Here is a 20,104-nt window from a genome sequence, read left to right as displayed (position 1 = left end):
TTCCTTGACAACCTTTCATGTAATGGTTCTCGTAATTTTTGCCCTGATCAGATAATACATTGGGAATTAAAAAATGATGATTATTTCAGTTCTATCCAACTGCATTTATTAACCTGCATTCTCCTGTGAAGAGGTACTTTCTTTTCACTTTCCCCCTTTTCTTATGACAGAAAGCAGGCAAACACTCAAAGGCTGATTGGATAATGTCAAAAAGCTACAGAAGTCAGCCAGAAGAAATTCCCATGGGCCAAATTTGGGACAATTTGAGCACCAGAAAGAATGATGGTATAACTAATTATAATGTATTCAATAAATAAAATCCATAAGTCTATAGTGATATAAAGAGCACAGAAAGAGGTCTTTCAGCTATTGAGTTTAAACCATTTACACTTTTAGTTATGATTATTGATATATTTGGATTTATCTTTACATCTTACTTTTGGACATCTCTTTTTGTTCCACTTTTTCTGTGCTTCTAGTTTTATGTTTGTTTGTTTTACAGAGATTGATTTTAGTTGTTAGGATTCATTTATTTTTGCTTTTTCCTTATTCCATTTTCCCCCTCCACATACACTGTTTATATTTATACACTGTTTTTATTCATTTAGTGTTTGTCTCTGAAAAATTACCATTTATATTTCTCAAGATAAAAACAATGTGCCTCCTTAACTGGACACACAAAGACCTTAGAACACCAACTCCCATTACCCTACTGTCTGGTGTACTATTATAGTCCAGCATTTTAGTTCTGTTCTTTTTTTTTTAAAAAAAAGCATTTAAAATTAGAAACTATCATTATTGCTATTATTATTATTATTTTAAAGATTTTATTTATTCATTTGAGACAGAGAGAGAGAGCATGAGTAGGGGGAGAGGCAGAGGGAGAGGGAGAAGCAGACTTGCCACCAAGCCAGGAGCCAGACGTGGGGCTCAATCCCAGGACCCTGGGATCATGATCTGAGCCAAAGGCAGATGCTTAACCATCTGAGCCACCCAGGCACCCCGTCATCATTATTATTTTATAGAGAAAATTTTTGTTTGGATTTTTATTTATGTTTTTAATTTACCATTCTTTCCAGAATCTTAGACCCCTCTGCTAGGACCATTTTCCTTCTTCCTAAATTACATCCTCCAGTAGCTCCTTTAGTGATGATTTCTTGGTGGGAAATTCTCAGATTTTGTTTATTCACAAGTGTGTTTATTTTACTTCCATTCTTATTTATTTATTTACTTGAGGGAGGGTAGGGGGAAGGGGGAGGAAGAGGGACAAGCAGACACACCCTGAGCGTGGAGCCCAGGGCTGGGCTGGATCCCACAACCCTGAGATCATGACCTGAGCTGAAATCGAGAATGGGACACTGAACTGACTGAGCCACCCAGGTACCCCTACTTGCATTCTGAAAGAAATAGTTTTGCTAGGTACCAATTTCAAGGTCGGTTATTTTCTCTCACCACTTTGATGATATTATTCCACTGTCCTCAGAATCCATTGTTGCTATTGAGAAGTGTGGGTCATTCTAATTGCGTTCCTTTGTGTTCTTTTTTATTTTATTTATTTATTTTTAGGATCTTCTCTTTGTTTTTGGTGTTCTGTAATTGTCCTACCAGGTGCCTAAGTGTGAGTTTCTTTTTGTTTGTACTGCTTGTGTGCAGTTCTTGAATCTGTAGATTCGTGTTTTTAATCAATTTTGGAAATGTTTTAGTTATTCACTTGCTAAACATTTCTTCTTCTCTATTAGGTCTATTCTCTTCTTCTAAGACTTTCATTTTATTTCTATTAAACTCTCTCAGTTCACTCTCCCAATTCTTTAATGTCCTTGTATTAGTCAAAGTTCTCTTGAGAAACAGAACCCATCAGAGGTGCATGTGCATGCGTGCACGCACACATCTCATGGAGAGACGAGAGAGAGAGAGAGAGAGAGAGAGAGAAAGCTTGGCAAGTCCAAAATCTGTAGGGTGGGTTAATAGGCTGGAGACCCAGGGAAGAGTTGCAGTTGGGAGTCCAGAGGCAGTCTGCTGGCTGAATCCCCTCTTCACCAGGGAGGTCAGTCTTTTTTCTATCAAGACCTTCAACTGTTTGGATGAAACCCACCCACATTATGGATGATAACCTGCTTTATTAAAAGTCTACTGATATAAATGTTAATCTCACCTAAAAACTACTTTCACAGAAACATCTAAAATAATGTCTGACCAAATATCTGGGTACCATAGCCCAGCCAAGTTGCCACAAAAAATTAACCATTATAGTCCTGTTCATGCTTTCTCTCTGGTTTTTCTATTATAAGTTCTGAACCATTTCTTTGCATCTGTCTTAGCCACTGTCTAGCTCTCAGATTCTTTTCAGTTGTATAAAATCTGCTCTTTAATAGTTAATTGAGATTGTTTCAACAGATATATTTTCAGTTTCTATAAGTTATTTAAAACATATTTTTGCTTATTCTGTATATTCCAACAGTCACTGGTCAGTCATATTTGTGAGTCATTCTTCATTTTTTAGACCTTCCTTGTGTAACTGCTTCATATTGTAGACTTAATAAAATTCTAATATCTGTAATTCTTGGGCTCAAAATCTCTTGTTTGTTGGTTTTGCATTCTAGCTTGCTTTCTCATATGATGATCTTTGATTACAGTCCCACTGACTGATCCTTATAGGTGGGAATCCTGTGAAGCCTGAGCCCCAAGGCCTGATGGGAAGTCCTGCAGAGTTGTAACATCAGTGAATTGCTCCATTCTACTTGATCTCTCATACAAAAGTAAGGGTGCTGGTGGGAAGGATGTGGATGAAGATATTTGGGCAGACACATGTGAAGCTGAGAGATTTCAACCCTCCAATCTTTGAGACTCTCTTTTGACAGAGGAGTCCTTTCCTGCTCTTCAGGAAATCAGCTTAAGTCTGCATTAAAGTCTTTCAATGAGTGCATCCTAGGGAGCTGTTGCACAAACTGGCACTGATTCTTCTCAGGACCCATCCCCTCACTATTTTTTATTGTCTCTGTGTTTACATATAAGAATTATATTACAGGTGCCTGGGTGGCTCAGATGGTTAAGCGTCTGTCTTCATCTCAGGTCATGATCCCAGGGTCCTGGGATCAAGTCCCGCATCGGGCTCCCTACTCCTTGGGAGCCTACTTCTCCCTCTGCCTCTCTCTCTGTCTCTCTGTCTCTCATGAATAAATAAATAAATAATCTTAAAAAAAAAAAAAAGAATTATATTACAACATGGTCCAGGTAAAGAAAAAATAACAGGACATAGTTTCTGTCCCAACAGGTACAGTACCTCACCACATGCTGTTGTTAGGAGTGTGAGGAGCATGCATGGAAGCGAGTTCTAATGGTGTTCCCTCAAGGAGGATGAACTAGAAGCCTTGACTGGGCTGAAGTTTTTGCTATGGTGAGCTCACACGGAATTCTGAATTTAATGTGTTGGTTCAAATACTTGTGATGGTATCACCAGTGTCTACCACTCTGGAATTCCACTTTTGGTCACTGAGGTCAGGGAACCTAATCCCATTGCAGCATCTTGTGCCACCCTCAATGGTTTACTCAGGACGGCTACCCGAGAGGTATGGAAGGATGGCGATGCCCCCTCCTCAATATATTTCTTAATGCCTTGGTGACAAAAGGATCTTAAGGCCTCTTGAGGGGTATGGCTAGGAGATGGCTGAGAATATTGCATATGCTTGAAGCCTTTGAACAGTTCCATCTCCCTGAGCTTTCAGATGCTTTCCTCAATATCTTGGTTCTCAAAGTGTGGTTCTAGTACCAGCGATGTCAGCATTCCCTGGGCCCCAACCCAGCCTACTGAATCAGAAACTCTGGGGTGTATCCCAGACATCTGTGTTTTAAAAAAAACCCTCCTGAAATTCTGTTGTATGCCAAAATTTGAGAACTAGTACTACATAGCTCTGAAAGCACACCATGTAAGAAGTCCAGCTATTCTGAGGTCACCGTACTGGAAAGACTATGTAGAGAAACTACATAGAAATAGAGAAAGATGCTCAAGGACCCCCAGCTGATCCAAAGCCCTGGCTGTCTGACAGTCACTTTTAATGTTTTCAAAATGTCTTTGAATAGATACAGGACTTTGAGAAGTATGTAGTGTTGTTTGGGTGTATGTGTTTTTAATTTACATAAGGAATATTGTCTTGTACGGTTTCTTACATTTTTCACTTGACAGTACATTGTCATGTATTTCTCACCGCTGCATGGTAATTCATGGTGTGTATCTACCACATTTAATATTCTTTCTCCAAATGATGAGCATCCAGTTTGCTTTCAACTCCCCAGTACCAGAAGCGATTGATCAACATCCTCATTATGCCCTGTCCCACTTCATGAACCTAGGAACATTTCTATGAGGAGTATACTAATGGAGAAAAACTTAAATTCCCATTTTTATTTAGAAATAATTCTGGTAGAAGACAAGGCTCTTCTGTCAGAAGTTTTAAAAGACTGGTTGGGGAACAGTCAATACAAAAAGTCTTGATTTTTTTTAGTTTTATATATAAAACATACCACATAATACAAGCACATACATAATTCCATATTCTTAGTTTTGGGGTTGAAACAAACAAAAAAGTCACACAAGTGACACATTGCTAATAGCTGTGATATTTGCTGCTGAAGTCAATACTAATTGAAGCTTTTCTTATAAACTATGTACACATGAAACCAGCTGAAGAGTGCAGTTTCCTGTGGGAATGTGAATTCCCTAGATGGTTGGCAACAACATAGTCTTGGTAAATATAACCAGATGTCAGTTAGGAGCATGGGCTAACAGTAAATGCTTTAAGAATACTCATGGACTTAATTGCTGTCTTGACAACAGGTCATTCTTCAGGACTTATATCGGTATCTGTTGTTTTGTAAATTTCTTAACCATTCAGGAATAAATGTTGTCCTAACATCCTTAGAAATGAATGCAGTACATATACTCCATAGATCTCTTGAAAGCACTTCTAGTTTATTATGTATTATGTAAACTGTGGATATCGGGTACACATAAGTTAACTTTCTATTACCCGGGCTTGAAGGAGAAGAATAAGGAGTGAGTGTTGTTAGTGTGAAGTTTCCCCCAATTCTACCACTTCCTCCTTTTCCCCTCTGGGGCTGTCTTGCTCATAGAGTGGTATATACAGGGACTAAGCCAATCGGGGAAACGATGATAGACTTTTTTTTTTTATTATTATTAAAGAAAGGAAATGGCTCTGTTGCTTTTTAGACTTACTTTTTAATAACCAGGAGTGTATCTGGTACTTCAGGTCAAGACTAGTAAAAACAGAATTGGCTAAGCCAGAGAAGTATCTGCTAAGCACTTGAATATATCCAGGCTGGTGGACCTCCTAACTTACTCACCCAGAAAAGGACAGAGGAGGGAAACTGCCTGGTAGATTCACCAAAGGAGGCTGAAGGCTTATCCACCACTGCGTATGGAAACAGGACCTAAGGGCCACCTGGGTGACTCAGTCGTTAAGCGCCTGCCTTCGGCTCCGGTCATGATCCCAGGGTCCTGGGATCGAGTCCTGCATCAGGCTCTCTGCTCAGTGGGGGGGCCTGCTTCTCCCTCTCCCTTGTGCTCTCTCTGTCAAATAAATAAATAAAATCTTAAAAAGAATAAAAAAGAAACAGGACCTAAAGGAAAGGATTGGTTTGGCATCTTCCTTTAAGGCACAATAAGATTGTGCATCAGGTAATTGTGGCCTAATGAGGGTTGATCCCTTCAACAAATATTAACTGAGAATGTATTTAACCAGATACAAAAAAGAACACACTTATCTTTACTGTAAGGTTCACAGGCTAGAACATTTCTCAGAATGTGTATTCCAGAAACAGGTGCTTGATGCAGAAGAGATCTGTGGTCAGGAATTTTGGAAAATGCTGGCTTGTTTTGGTCTGTTCAGATTATTCTAACAGACTGGGTGCCTTACACAGCAAGCATTTATTTCTCAGTTCTGAAGGCTGGAAATCCAAGATCAAGGAGCCAGCAGATTCAGTGCTGGCTAAGGCCAGCTTCCTGTTCATAGTTGGCTGGCTGTCTTCTGGCTGTGTCCTTACAAGGCAGAAAGAGTGAGATGGTCTTCTGGGGTTGTGGCACTAATCCCAGTCATGGGGGCTCCACCCTCATGACCTAATCTCTTCCCAAAGGCTCTACCAGCAGATACCATCACATTGCATGTTAGGATTTCAACATATGAATTTTGGGGGGACACAAATATTCGGGCCGTTGCATGGGTTATAAATGTTAAACAGATTGCTTTTGGCAGGACTTAAGCATTTAACATGCAGACGACATTGTGATTCCCCAAGAGGAACAGAGACTATAGTATTTCCCAAACCCCATAAAGGACTAACGTTCCACTGAAATATATTTTAAGCTTCCTCCTCGATTTTCAGGGAATCTAAGCCTTCAATGTTAATAATCTGTTTATGACTTCATATTAAAAAGAAAAATTACTATTTAATTCTAAAACTTGATTCACCCAAATTCTTCCTGCTGATAATGAAAAGGATGGTTTTGAGAGAAGGAAGTAGATCTGGCTCTAAAGTTACTTTTCAAAGCATATGAGACAATAATTTTGATTTTAAGTTCATCTCCCCCCACACTGTCTCTCTTAATGGTAAGTCATTACAGAAATATATCCTTAAGCAGGGCTCTGTGAACTGAAGAAAAAGGTACCTCTTCTTTCTTTGTCCCCATCCTGTGTTAAATGCTTGTTTACTGAATTGTCATCAAATGTAATTTGATTAAATTGTGCTCATTCATGTTTACATCCCTGTATGTAAGGCTAGGTTGTTATCGAAACTAACAAAAATCAGGGGCGCCTGAGTGGCTCTGTCAGTTAAGCATCCATCTCTTGATTTCGGCTCAGGTCAGGATCTCAGGTTGTGAGATCGAGCCCTGAGTTGGGCTCCCTGCTGGATGTGGAGCCTACTTAAGATTCTCTCTCTCCCTCTTCCCCTCCCCCCTTCTCTCTCTCCTTCTCTAAACAAAAAGCAAAAAAACAAACTAACAAAGAAGGAAGAAAATAGTACAGTTCCTTTCAGTTTCATTGTCCTTTAAAAAAATGAAAATCTATGTCTAACTTTTCTGATGTTTAATTTTTAAGAATTGTTGGGTATGAAGTCAAAGTTTTAATGGGACTAGAATAAACTTTAATAAATTTTTGTGTTATGGAAATTTTTAAACATACACAGAAGTAGAGAGAATAATACAATAAATCCTATGTACCTCCCCTAGCTTCAATATCTATCATTATATTATCTTTGGACTAGATTTAAATATATGAAAAATGAGTCTTCATTACCAAAAGAAATCCAGTCTTCAGTACTACATCTAGTCTTAAGACTCAGTAGATTATAAGATATATCTTGATTTCACACCACACTATCCTAGAATCAGTGAAAAAAGTTAATAACTGAAATTGTCTGGAGAGCAAAGGTCCAGGGCTGAGGAGGGGGAGTTTCCCCACAGCATGGCTGAAGGCAGTGGTAGAAGGGAAAGAAGAAAGCTTTTTCCTTTTTTCTTGTTTGTGCCCCTATCAGATTCATCCTATTTAATAAAATAATGGTTACTATTAGTATTAGTCACATTTGTGTGTCTACTCTGTTCTAGGCAATTTGCTATTTCCTTCACAAATATTTCTTTATTCAGTTTTCACCAACCCTACAAGGTAGTTATCCCCAGTTTTCAGACAAGACAGTCGAAACTCAGAATGGCTAAGTAGGTTTCTAGATTGCACAGAATCTAGGGAACAGGGCTGCGATTCAAACCCACGTCTGCCTAACTCTCAGTCAGATCCCACCACCCTCCACCTCCAGCCCCAAGGTTGGTGTCTCTCCCCCTGTCTCTGTGACTCCTCTGTGAGCTTCCCGGCAAGTCTCTTTACCTTCACGTAGCAGATGCGGTCATTGCCCCGCCAGTCCCCCCGGCATGTGGTATTGCCGTGCATGCTTACCTACGCTTCTGATTGTCAGAACCTGCCTCAATGCCCGAGAGCCTTCTCTCACCTCTGGAGCTAGTTCTGCCCCAGCAGAGGATAGGCCAGATGTTCCAGAGAACATACCACTCCCCACTCAGGTAGTGATTGATGGGAGCTCAATATCCAGGGCCCTCATCCTTGGGCAGGATAACTCTGCAGTGCTGGCTCCGGAGATCCTCAGCAGTACTTGCACACAGGGGAAACTTGCTTGAAAAATATACCCTTTAATGATTTTCTTCCCTTCCAGTCGCCTTTTCCCACCTCCCACATTAACTTTTTGCACTCAAATCCTGTCAGGATCTGCTTCTAAAGGAACTAAGACTCTTTCAATGCCACAGTTCCTTAACTATAAAAAGTGAAGGTGTTCTTTGAGAGGAATTCAAGAATCCTATAGTTCTATTGTATGATGGTCAATGCTATGTACCAGACATCAAATACGGCCTTCTTGTCTCTTATGAGCCAGATCAAATGAGCTCAATACCATCGACTCTTAAGTTCATGGCTATGGGAATCCTAAGCCTTCTCAAGAATTCTGAGAATTCCTGAAGGACTTACGGCAGTTGGCTCACGTCTACTTCCCAGGCTTCTGCCATGTGGACCCAGATGGGGATCTCAGCTTTGACTTTTCTTAAAGCAAACAAACAACAAATAAAAACAACTTCCTAAAAGCATGTGTAGCTTAGTCAGACATTAGCGAATTTCTGGAGAGAAGAAATTCTCTTTGGCTCTTCCCTCGTCTCTCTCCTTGTTACTCTCAGGAGCAGTAACATCCCATCCCCTGTCCATGCAACCCAGCTTCTCCCTTCTGGAATGTTTTGGTACATGTTTGTCATCTAAGCCTTAATGGCCTTGCTTCTGTGAAGTGACCTCATCGATTTCTTCTCCCAAACAATGACACATTCCTACTTGGGGGGAATCTGGTGGTAATGGTTCAGTGAATCATTGCTTCCCTTCCCCCCACCCTTTTCTCAAGTGAATCAGATAAAGCTCTTTTCTTTCTCTTCATCTAGTGGGAGCTGCTGTTATCTCTTTGACTTACCAAAACAGGACTCCTCAATTAGTTTTTACTTTTTCTGTGTCTTGCTCTCTTCTTTCTCCAGCTAGCTGGTACATGTAGTCCCCTTTTTCAGGCAGTCCTTGATGCCGGTCTCTGCCTCACGGCAAGCACGTCACACCTTTCCTAAGTTGCAGATGGCTTCTCACTGTTCCACTGAAATGTGCACACATGATGGGTCTTTCAAAGAAGTCCTCCTGTATTGCGCAAAATAAGCACACACTAATTCCTTGTGGCTCCCTTAGGCTGGCTATGCTGCACCTTCCCTACAGTTTCTACTAACACCTCAGCTACACTCTTAAAAGTGTTTCTAGCTGTCAAATTCATGTTCCCTGCGTTTGTCTTCATCCACTAAGAAGCAGGCGCCAAGATGGGATGAGGTGTGTCAGAGATTTATTGGTGGAAGTGTCAGTGAAAGCTAAAGAGGGAGATGTAGGAAGTAGAAAGAGCCGTCAGACCAGGATGCAGGTCTCACTGGAGTACCAGGAGCGGAAGGAGGAAGGACGACTGGGGACAAAGAATTTCAGACGATAGCAGCACAGTTGTCAGAAAGTTTTGGTCAGTCTGATGAGGAGTCCTGGAGCCTAAGTTGCCTGTTGGAGGAATCCCACATCTGCAGGAATGGGCCACACTAGTGCTCCAGCCATTCTCTTTCATTGACTGAGTGCAGGCCAAGGGGAGTGTGGCCTCAGTGAATGCGGGTCTGGGTCTTTAGAGCAGCAGGTTGGCAGTGAGGTGGAATTCCTCAAAACAGCTGGGTGGTGCGTTATTTATTTATTTAGAAAAAGATTTTATTAATTTATTTGAGAGCGAGTCAGCACGAGTGGGGGAGGGGCAGAGGGAGAGGTAGACTCCCCCATGAGCAGGGAGCCTGAAGTGGGGTTCAATCCCAGGACCCTGGGATCATGACTTGAGCTGAAGGCAGACACTTAACCCACTTTCATTTCTGTTGGTATACTCTTTTTTTAAAATTACTTTGCCCAGGGGCGCCTGGGTGGCTCAGTTGGTTAAGCGACTGCCTTCGGCTCAGGTCATGATCCTGGAAGTCCCTGGATCGAGTCCCGCATCAGGCTCCCTGCTCGGCGGGGAGTCTGCTTCTCCCTCTGACCCTCCCCCCTCATGTGCTTTCTCTCTCTCTCATTCTCTCTCAAATAAATAAATAAAATCTTTAAAAATAAATAAATAAAATAAAATTACTTTGCCCATTACCTATATAAGTTGTGTATCTAATACTAGCAGAAAATCTTTAGAAGATAAATATTACATGAAATAATTATGTATGATTTACATCATGAATTACAATTTACATCAGAATTACAATGATTTCACATGGTAATTTTGAGAATAATTGTTTTCTCTTGGTGATTTTTATTCTAAAATGGATGATTTTATGATTTCCAAGACGAACAAAATTCCTTTCAACGCAAATATCTGTTTATCCATTATCTTTTTTTAAAAAAATAGAATATTCAGATTTTGTAACTTCTAAATATTCTTTAAAGGTTATTGAAATGATACCTTTTGTAAGGGCCAATTATAATTGTTTTTTTATTTTTTTATTTTTATTTTATTTTATTTATTTATTTGAGAGAGAGAATGAGAGATAGAGAGCACGAGAGGGAAGAGGGTCAGAGGGAGAAGCAGACTCCCCGCTGAGCAGAGAGCCCGATGTGGGACTCGATCCCGGGACTCCAGGATCATGACCTGAGCCGAAGGCAGTCACTTAACCAACTGAGCCACCCGGGCGCCCTGTTTTTTTAAAATATATATTTTTAAAAAATAATTGGTTTTTCAATTATATGAAAAATGAATGATTACAGAAGAGGTAATAGGTGATAAAACTTACTATCGGTAGGATAAGAATCACTTCACTTGTCAAAAAATTCAAACTGAAGGGGCGCCTGAGTGGCTCAGTCATTAAGCATCTGCCTTTGGCTCAGGTCATGATCCCAGGGTCCTGGGATCGAGCCCCGCATCGGGCTCCCTGCTTGGCGGGAAGCCTGCTTCTCCCTCTCCCGCTCCCCCTGCTTGTGTTTCCTCTCTCCCTGTCTCTCTCTGTCAATTAAATAAATAAAATCTTTAAAAAAAATTCATACTGAAAATAACCTCATAGTTAGTGACAATGATATTGAACATTGTTAGTTATATTTCTTAATGGAAAAATTTCAAATCAATTTTGATTTGATTTGAAATCCCGCTGCCTATTATTCCAAACGTTCTAAAGGGAAATGAGATAAAAGAACATCCAGAAAAATACAAACTTGGTACCATTAGTGATGGTTCCAACATGCACTGACATTAACTTTGTATCAGAGACTATGTTAGGTGTTTTGGATGAATATTTTACTTAATCCTCATAATACTTCATTCTTATTCCCAATATACAGATAAAGAAACTGAGGGTTGAAGAGGTTAACTAACCAACCGCCCAAGGTCCCTCCATCATGGTGGCACTAGAAATAGAACTTGTAATTATCGAAGGATTTATTTATCTACTGCACTATCTTGCATTTCTAGCTAAGCTCCTGCTCAACTGGGCTTGCAGTGTGTGAGCTATAAGGCCTCTTTCTCCTTCTATAGACGAAGACAGAATTTCAAAACTCTTAGTCATATATGAAACACTTTCATGAATTTTGTCATATTCTCAAAATATTTGTACTTTTATTCACTTAATATTTTTAATTGACTCATTTTTTAAAAAAACAGCTTCATCGACAGAAGTAATGTCCATGAGACTGATGTGCTAGTTATATTTTCCAATTTATGATAAATTAAATAGACATCATAGTTACATTCTCCTAAAACTGAATCATGTGCCACAGTGGTCCAGATACAAGTGTTGGAGACACGCCAGACTAAGATATAGACTAACAGCAGGCTGAATGGCTGCTCTCTATCTACTCTCACTGATCTTGGCTTGCTGGATCTTATCCCTGCAATGCTTATTGGGTGTGTGTGTGCACATGTGCGTGTGTGAGTGTGTGCCTGCTCTGGGTGGGGTGTGGGGTGGTGGGACATAGTGTGATAGGGTAAGGTAGGGGATGGGAAGATGCCAAAATATCATGTCTTCAGTAAGGCTTACAAAAAGGATAAAAGCATTCAGCCAGTTAGTTCCTACAGACTCAGTGGTAGACGTCACCATGGACATGCCAAGGTGGAGGCAGCCAAAGCTGGTTGCTGGAGATAATCATTGGGATGCAGAGATATTTGGAGAGTGGGCACGTGGGATGCAGACGGCCAACTGTGTGGAGTGGCTGTGGACTCCTCCCACAGAGACCCTCACTGATCACTCTGTGGTGCAGTCCTATGCCTTGAATGTGACTAGTAAATACTGGCCAAAAATATTATAACAAAAGACTTTTGAGCCTAGAAGCTTTTTTCTAAAGATACTCAAGATGTAACCAGGTCCAGACTCGCATATATTTATCACTCTCCCACAAGCAAAACCAAGGGAAAGATTTTAATAAAAGGTTAACTCAACATCAAATTAGGGAACTTCCCAAACATAGACAATAACAGAAGTATAGGATAATAAACCTCCCTGTATCATCCCCCAGTTTCAAAAGTTATCAGTAATTTTTCCACCTATTACTCCTTCCATTTTTGGGGGCAGGATTATAAAATTCTTCAGTATGTATCTCTGATGAAATTTTTGTTTTATATATAACTGTCATGTCATTATCACATCTAAGAAAATTAAGAATAATTCATTTATAGTATCTAATATTTAGTCTATAAATCTGATTTTCCTGATTGACTCAAGGGTTCTTTTCACAGGTGGTTTGGTCAAAACAGGACACAAAGTCCACACATTGCATTTCATGATTATGAATCTTTTCTTTCTCCCTCCCTCCCTTTGTCCCTCCCTCCCTCCCTCCCTCCTTCCTTTTTTAAAATGTATTTATTTATTTGAGAGAGACAGAGAGAGAGAGCACATACAGGGGGAGGGGCAGAGGGAGAGAGAGAATCCCAAGCAGCCTCCCCCCTGAGTGTGGAGCCTGACACGGGGCTCCATCTCACAACCCTGAGATCATGACCCAAGCTGAAATCAAGAGTCGGATGCCCAACTGATTGAGCCACCCGGGTGCCCCATGATCATGATTTTTAAATCTTTTATTCTTTAATCAGGCCCTTGTTTTTTCATGCCATTGATTTGGTAGAGAAACCAGGTCATTTTTTTTTTTTAATTGAACGTTTGACATTCTGGATTTGACTGCTTTCTTGAGGTGGTTTGGTTTTCAAACTCCATTCTTGGTCCCCTGTATTTCCTATTAGTTCTAGAGGCTGGATTAGATTCAGATTCTATCTTAGGCAAGAAGACCTGATAATGGTTCTGGGTACTTCTGATTTTATTATATCATGTTGCACATAAGGTCTGGTTGTTGGAATTTTAGGTTTTAGGTTTTTTATTCCTTTCTTATCGCAGTTGCTCTGTCTCTTTGGGGAGATTCAAAACCGTTCTACATTACTATCTTTGCCCAACCAAATAAAAAAAAAAAGCCAAAATTTAACAGGACAAAATGACTAGGCAGAAAAACTGATTCTGAGTCTCTTGGACAATCTGTATTTGAAGAAAGCTTCTCCTGCTTCACACACAAAGGGATTGACTGTATAGGGGAAAAGCATGTAAGCTACGAACACTTAGGGATTACTAAATGTAAGTTTAGAAAAAGCACATCACTAATTAGTATATTTAGAAACTGCACTGTTAAAAGTCAGGATGAAAATAGCTGAAATTTAATGAGTCATTTGCTAATTATTTAGCTTATGGATTTCCAATGCCATTTGCTTCTAGCCCTTTTCCTCGTCCTTAGGCAATTTTTGGTGGTATTTTACTGCTTTTTAACACCTCCAGAAAACACTGTATGCTGGTAACTGACCATAAATTGTACACTTGGAGAGATACATAAGAGATTATGACTCAGGATCCATGCTTGTTGCTGACTGAGATAAACCATGAGTGGTTTGCACCACAGTTGAAGATTTTCAGAGCCAAAAGTAGTTAGAATTCTGTGGACGACCTAACGTGCTACCTATCGCTTGATAAAGAAACAGAGACATAAATCATGAAGATCAATGTGCCTACTGAAGAAAGAGACGGTGTTTCACCATGCTCCTCAGATGCTAGATGTACTCTGCTATGGGCCCAGCCCAGGGGCTCCAAGCCATGACTGGACCCGGGGAGCTTTTAAACACTGATGCACAGACTCACCCTTAGAGTTGAGTCTGGTTCTCTAAGGTCCCAGGTACTGGGATTTTGACAAAGTTCTTCAGGTGATTCTCATATATGGTCATCTTCAATCAGGCCAGCAAATGAGAGGTGCCATTTATAGGTCTCACTCTGTGCAAAGGACTGTGCTGAACATCTCTTGCACGTAAGGAAACAGATCCTTGGAGGGATGTTATTCGATCTATGTTTTGCTACAAAGCAGAGTTTCACATCCAGTCTGTCTGGCTTCTGAACTAGGGGCTTTTGAACTTTTTTTGAACATAATCCAAAGTAAGATAAAAAAATTTACATCATAACTAAGAACACATAACATAATGAAACACAAGTGTAACAAACAATACTTAATCTTATTAGGTGTGAGGCACACAGATATTGTTTTATTTAACTAAAAAAATACTCCTCAAAACCCACTAAAATGATCTCATGACTTGCACTTAGAAACACTCTTCTAAACCATGACAGTGCAGATTTCCTTTCTGTTCCAAACACACGGTAGGATCTTTCCTCCATCAGTGCTTTCTCATTTTGTTTTTCTCATGTGGCGAGCCCATTTTTTTTTCCCTATGCATTTTTTAAAGACCATCAAGGTGGTTCCTGGCTAAAAAGTGTTTCCCAGACTACTCCAGTTTATGGTGACTCTTATTTCAAGGCCTATAGGTAACACATAGCTCATCACACATTTTTAAATACTAAATTATATGGTATATTGTGATTCTCTATAATTGTCTTCTAATATCTTAGAAGGTTAATGTCTCCTTGACTAAATTTAACTTCTTTGAGGATAGTGGCCATGTCGTATGCTTCTGTTTCCGTACTTTTTGCAATGCCGAGCACAGAGCTGGGCACATCACAGATGCCAAATAGCTGTACAACCCTAGACAAGTCAATCTCTGAGCTTTCATTTCTTCCATGAAATAAAGGGGGCTGCTTTAGCTTCATTCGAAAGTCTCCTCCAGGTTAAGTCTATTTTTCTATGATACATACACACTTCTATAAAATAGAGGAATGAAGGAAGAAAATAAGAAACACTTTTGTGAGCAACTACAAGAAAAGTTCTTGTGCAGGAAGAAAAAGCCTGAAACTGGCATTTTTGGTAGGCAAAATATAAACTCCTGTGCTGTCTGAAAAGATTAAAGAAGAACTCATTGGAGTTAAAAATGAAGTTGGGCCCTGTGTCACTTGCATACTGAAATATGATTATTTATAGGCCTCATTTCTTTCTCCAGTTGAATGATCACACTGTATAGGTAACAAGACATTTCCATGGGCTCTTATCCGGTTGAATGGATTATATAATAACACAAAGCTTAATAAGGAATGTGGAGTTGGGGGCATGTAGAAGCAGAGGTATCATGATTTAGGAAAAAAAATGATTGAATACAATTACATTTTAGATACTGTTTGTTTGCAAGTGGTTGTGAAATATTACTGAGCACCTTCCCAGGGCTTCTGAGGCCAAAGAATGTGGCTAACTGTAACCCCAAGACCATTGGCATTCTCCTGGTCCTGAGGCTATTGGTGGAGAAGCCAGAGAGGTAGTCAGTCCCTTTGGTGCTGTGTGTGTGTGTGTGGTGGGGAACGGGGGGGATCTAAGATCTATGGTCTTACTTACTCAACATTCATTTTCTCTTTATTAGGAAAACTAATTTTCCTTTTGGGAACCTCTCCTCTCTTCCACTCAGTTCATATGGTTTAGGTGTACAGGGCGGGGGGCACTAAAGCTATCTCCCTTGATCTTTTTCAGACAGTCAAGTGACCCCCAACCTGCAGTGCATATTTAAACCCATTGTTACAATGCTCAGTTCAGAGATGGGAGTAGGGTCCAAGTTAGTCCAATAAGACTCATTCTTTGGCCTGCTCTCTTGCTAATGGGATCAGTTGCTAAGGAGGCTGGAGGAGAAAGTAAGCCTGGGGCTGTCAATCTAGGCCCTGATTAGAGAAAATAAAACCTGTACAATGAAAGCACAGCACAATATGGAGAGAAATGGAGTCCTAACATTCTTTGATCATCTGGAGGAAAAAAAAAAGATTCAAAAAAATAATAATTCTTCTTCTTCTTCCTTCTTTTTTTTTTTTTTTTTTTTTACCAGATCTACTCTTGGGATTTTAAGCATATGAGCCAATACATTCCAACCTCCTCCACTGTAGGTTTTCTTGAGTCACTTTGAGTTGGGTACCTATTACCTCCATTTTTCTGACTATATAGGAATGTATCATAATAGAAAGATATCCTTCCTCTTGTTCACTGCCATCCTCCTCTCTCATCTTCCTATTTGCTCCAGGAAGGACCACATCTGCTTTTATAGAGCCAAAGGCTTATTTCTTCTCCACATTGTAAGAGAAATTGCTCCAACCTTTTGCACATTGTCTCCCTGCCCTCTTCCTCCACAAATCAGCATGTGCTTGCTATACAGCTGCAGATGGTAGGACTGAGGTCCATTCTCAGGCAACTATGCCAGTACTTTTGTGTGAATTAGAATCTACCACTCCCTCTGAGCCCACCCCCCCTGGGAGGCAGTTCTTTGTAAGCCCCCACTGGATCTTAACCCGTTTCCACCTCAGCCAAAGGACACTGTGCAGGGTACAAATGACAGCCTATCTTGAAGCCCCACAGTACCAAGAAGTAAGAATTGGAGCCATGAGGTAGAAAAACAAGCCCTCTGCTGCCCACACCCACTGTGACTGTGGTCCGTTCCTAACGTGTTGATGGCTGCTGATGCAGTGTGTCTCTGTGGCATCTCCCCACTGCGCATACCTCACTGTGGTCTCAGCAGAGATCACAAATGATGATAGCTAGGAAAACAGTATCACTGTTACTTGAAAGCAGCATTTCCCGGCATCATTTAGATCTTAAGATGGTAACTTTTCTGGAGGGTCCTCCTGAGTTCATTTGGGGATCTTTACAGCCAATCTCTGTTGATGAAAGTCAAAGTCCACAGTTAAGAAATCCACCTGGAGGCCATCTGGCAATTAGCCATCGGAGAACCGAGCACAGGGTAAAGCAGGACATTTGGCAAATCTCCCATGCCCTACACCACTGACACTTTCAGGGATCAGTCTAGGGGCCTCCCAGTGGCCTTTAGTTATTTCAATCTCCAGCGCTCCTGGGGAGACCCTCATCACTGTGTGGGAGATAGAGGAAGAATATGCGAGACCCACGCGAGGAAACGCAATTCCACTGGGCAGTAGCCAGCGGCGCGCAAGGGCTTTGGGGGCGCGGGCGACGGCGGCGCTGCGGTGTGGGCAGGAAGACAGGACCCAAAAAGGATGGGGGCGGTGAGGAGACTGGGCGAAGTTCCAGGGGCAATCCTGGCGCAAGCCAACGGCGAGAGCGGCGCCCCGGTGCCGGGTCCCAGCACTTGTGCTGCCTTTGCCCAGGCGGAGGGGTAACCAGACCTGGCGGAGAGTGGGGGAAGCAGCCGGAAACGGGCGAGCGCGGCAGCCCGGGAGCAGCCTGGACGGTGGCCTCCGGAATCGCTCCGTCTCAGCTTGCCCCCTCCCTCTTTATTTGCCTCCGCCCCCTCTCCCCTTCTCCCCCTCACCTCGCGTCCTAAAACGCGGCGGGCGCCTTTAAGAGGGAGCTTTGGTTACCCTGGGGGCGGGAACCCCTCGGCAGATTGGGAGGCGGCGGCGCTCGCCCGCGATGCTCCTCACTTTCTGCTCCAGCTCCCGCCGCCGCCGCCGCCGCCGCCGCCGCCGCCGCCGCCGCCGCCGCCTCCTCCTCCGCTTCCTCCTCAGCCTCGAAGCGTCGTTTTTCTGCAGCAGAGAGAAGTGCTATGTCAGGAAAGTTCCGGGAGGGACTGGATGGGGCCATGCTCCCTGGGTTCTTCTGCAGGCGCCCGCGCGCAGCCCTTTGTATGAGGTGAGACTTGGGGTCCTTGGCCCCCCGGACAGGTAGCCGCCCGCGGGGAGCGCTTCGGTCCGCCGCGTTGGGGAGGCTGTGCTGTTGGGCGGAGTGTGTGGCGGAGAAGGAGCTGGTTAGACCGAAGTTGTGCAGAAGAAGCTCGGGTTTTCGGGAAGGTTTTGCGGCTGGACTTGAGTGATTTCGGCAGCCCGCGCCGCACGGTGGGGGCCCGGTCGGGACTCGGTTTCCCGGGGTGCCGCCCGCCTCGCTTTCCGACGCCCCCTGTCGCCATCCCCTGCCCGCTGGAGCAGTTAGGCCTTCTAGGAAACTGGGCGGCTGCAGGTTGGCACCCAGCGCCGGCTTTTTCTCTGCGGGGCTTTCTCCTCCAGAAGCTAAGTGTCGGGAGTGAGAGAAAGGGGATGGAATCCTCTTGAACTTTTACACTGTGCTCTCTTCCCTATTTAGGGGTGAAATTCACCTCGTTTGCCCAAGTCGGGAGGCTCTCTGCGAGCTGCAACAGTTTGAGAGCTCGCCTCTTACATGTGGGTGAGCTTGCGGCGCTGTGTGTCTGTCTTTCAGCCCTGGTCGGTTTTCGGCGTCGCCCTGATTTTAAGTCCTCTCTTCCCCGCCCCTTTTGGGAAACATTCTCTCTCTCTCTCTCTCTCTCTCTCTCTCTCTTTAATATCCCTGAGGTTCAGGGTGCTGAACACACACATAAACACACACACACACACACACACACACACACACAAGACCCCCTCCCCAGATATGTTTATGATATGTCCCCTGGGGCTGACCCAAAATTTCAAAGTGATCCTGTAGTCTCTGATTAGATATTTAGACTTGGTCAGGACACTTACGGAATACAGGTATCCCCCGTAGTAGGTATGCAGTTTTTTTCGGTGAGACAAGGTGAGATTTTAACTGTACCGTTTTAAGATAGGATTTCCTCTTTGTTTGTTTATTGGTGAATATGGTTTTCATTATGTCTTAGATTAAAAGGCTCCAACTAATTTTAAGGGTAGTATTTCTAAGAATCATAAAAAAAGCAACCTGATGTTTCTTGCATAATCTGACATTACTTCAGACAGTTTTACCCTTGGATGAGGTATGTAATATGTGTAATTATTTGATGGAACCTAATATATGAGTACATTTATTACACAAATGGGTAAGTTTTCTTTTTTCATGTGTCCTGTAGGTGAAGGAAGCCCATTTTCTCACACCCCCAGGTCTCTGCCACACCTGTCTAATCCTGTTTCTGTTCTCTCCACTCACAGTGCACACATCTGGCGTCAGCTGCAAATCAAAGGTACTGATGAAAAGTCCCTATATTTTGTGAAGTATTGCATAGCCAGAGTTTTAGTGACATAATTGATTACATCATCCAGATTATTTTAAACAGAATGTGGGAGCTTGTTTAAAGAAAAGAATATCATAAGTATTTAAATTCTCAGTTATATGCTTTATGTGTAGTCTCTGTGTGAAAAAAATATTCTCAAAATAGAGAGGGGGTATTGTAGGAAACATTTGTAGTGAGGAAGTTTTGAAAGGAAACCATTACGGGCGCCTGGGTGGCTCAGTTGGTTAAGCGACTGCCTTCGGCTCCGGTCATGATCCTGGAGTCCGGGGATCGAGTCCCACATTGGGCTCCCTGCTCAGCAGGGAGTCTGCTTCTCCCTCTGACCCTCCCCCCTCTCATGCTCTCTATCTCATTCTCTCTCTCTCAAATAAATAAATAAAATCTTAAAAAAAAAAAAAGAAAGGAAACCATTACAGAATAACCATTAATATTATGACATTTTGTTTGGGATATAGATTTTCACCTCTGAGCAAAATTTTAATCACTCTGCTGTCAAACATACCAGAACTGAAACTTAAAGAAAAAATAACTCGCTGTCCAAGCGTTTTCTGAAAATTTGCAGCACACTGACCGTTCTTGGAAAAAAATTTGCTTAGAAAAAGTCACATACTTAAAATCCTCCCTGCGGTTA

At 42.0% G+C, this 20,104-nt stretch overlaps 1 protein-coding gene across 5 annotated transcripts in view; it reads left to right on the top strand.

Moving 5' to 3' along the window:
• The window catches only part of GPR63 (G protein-coupled receptor 63), a 244,894-nt gene that overhangs the window by 23,268 nt on the left and 201,522 nt on the right, over nt 1–20,104 (top strand). For 2 of the 5 annotated variants that reach the window (XR_012378501.1, XR_012378500.1), the window contains exon 1: nt 18,000–18,128. The exons of 1 other annotated variant lie outside the window; for it this stretch is intronic. The gene's annotated coding sequence lies outside the window, so the exon portion shown is untranslated. Of the gene's footprint in view, nt 1–17,990; nt 18,129–20,104 lie in introns of those variants that run through there. 2 more of the 5 variants (XM_025860320.2, XM_073893658.1) reach the window with 2 other exon arrangements.

This window comes from Callorhinus ursinus, unplaced genomic scaffold (assembly GCF_003265705.2).
Source record: "Callorhinus ursinus isolate GAN/ISIS: 27379988/994484 unplaced genomic scaffold, GSC_fseal_2.0 scaffold6, whole genome shotgun sequence".
Taxonomy (NCBI): Eukaryota; Metazoa; Chordata; class Mammalia; order Carnivora; family Otariidae; genus Callorhinus; species Callorhinus ursinus.
Note: the sequence above shows the minus strand (reverse complement) of the source record. Positions and strands in the feature narration are given on the sequence as shown.